Raw genomic sequence first — 2,150 nt, 5'->3', positions numbered from 1 at the left:
AAATAATATGCTCACCAGAACATCTGGATTTAGCTTGCGCTAAACACACAGCAGATATATAATTAATAAGTTAACGACGACTTTGCAGTCGGTTAGAATAAAGTAAAGTTGTACTGGTGTAAATATACGTGTGTGTCCTCTGAAGAAAAAGGTAGCAATGCCAAGGGTGGGGTTAATTAGGAGAGCGAAAAGATGGGATTTTAACTAGCATGCATTAGTATCTGTCATCGGTCAAAGTACAATGTATTCAGTCACACGTAGCCTGTCATGAATTGCACGTGCGTCGGACAACGCCCAACTGCACACCACAGCAACACTGCTGACCAACCGACAACCCAGGAATACAATGCAGCCATTCACAACATTTAATCAATCATTAAAGCACTCAACCTGGAATAAATATAAAGTTAAATACATGTGTTTATAAATAAATATATTATTATTATTATTATTATAAATTACACCAAACTACCCTGGGTTACATATACAAGTGGTTAAAATTAACGTCAAAGCAAGGACATGACACACCAAATACACACACCATGTAACTTAATTATACAAGTGGTTAAAATGAACGTCAAAGCAAGGACATGACACACCAAATACACACACCATGTAACTTAATTATACAAGTGGTTAAAATGACCGTCAAAGCAAGGACATGACACACCAAATACACACACCATGTAACTTAATTATACAAGTGGTTAAAATGAACGTCAAAGCAAGGACATGACACACCAAATACACACACCATGTAACTTAATTATACAAGTGGTTAAAATGACCGTCAAAGCAAGGACATGACACACCAAATACACACACCATGTAACTTAATTATACAAGTGGTTAAAATGAACGTCAAAGCAAGGACATGACACACCAAATACACACACCATGTAACTTAATTATACAAGTGATTAAAATGACCGTCAAAGCAAGGACATGACACACCAAATACACACACCATGTAACTTAATTATACAAGTGGTTAAAATGACCGTCAAAGCAAGGACATGACACACCAAATACACACACCATGTAACTTAATTATACAAGTGGTTAAAATGACCGTCAAAGCAAGGACATGACACACCAAATACACACACCATGTAACTTAATTATACAAGTGGTTAAAATGACCGTCAAAGCAAGGACATGACACACCAAATACACACACCATGTAACTTAATTATACAAGTGGGTAAAATGACCGTCAAAGCAAGGACATGACACACCAAATACACACACCATGTAACTTAATTATACAAGTGGGTAAAATGACCGTCAAAGCAAGGACATGACACACCAAATACACACACCATGTAACTTAATTATACAAGTGGTTAAAATGACCGTCAAAGCAAGGACATGACACACCAAATACACACACCATGTAACTTAATTATACAAGTGGTTAAAATGACCGTCAAAGCAAGGACATGACACACCAAATACACACACCATGTAACTTAATTATACAAGTGGTTAAAATGACCGTCAAAGCAAGGACATGACACACCAAATACACACACCATGTAACTTAATTATACAAGTGGTTAAAATGACCGTCAAAGCAAGGACATGACACACCAAATACACACACCATGTAACTTAATTATACAAGTGGTTAAAATGACCGTCAAAGCAAGGACATGACACACCAAATACACACACCATGTAACTTAATTATACAAGTGGTTAAAATGACCGTCAAAGCAAGGACATGACACACCAAATACACACACCATGTAACTTAATTATACAAGTGGTTAAAATGACCGTCAAAGCAAGGACATGACACACCAAATACACACACCATGTAACTTAATTATACAAGTGGTTAAAATGACCGTCAAAGCAAGGACATGACACACCAAATACACACACCATGTAACTTAATTATACAAGTGGTTAAAATGACCGTCAAAGCAAGGACATGACACACCAAATACACACACCATGTAACTTAATTATACAAGTGGTTAAAATGACCGTCAAAGCAAGGACATGACACACCAAATACACACACCATGTAACTTAATTATACAAGTGGTTAAAATGACCGTCAAAGCAAGGACATGACACACCAAATACACACACCATGTAACTTAATTATACAAGTGGTTAAAATGACCGTCAAAGCAAGG

Source organism: Gigantopelta aegis, chromosome 2 (genome assembly GCF_016097555.1).
Source record: "Gigantopelta aegis isolate Gae_Host chromosome 2, Gae_host_genome, whole genome shotgun sequence".
Taxonomy (NCBI): Eukaryota; Metazoa; Mollusca; class Gastropoda; order Neomphalida; family Peltospiridae; genus Gigantopelta; species Gigantopelta aegis.
Note: the sequence above shows the minus strand (reverse complement) of the source record.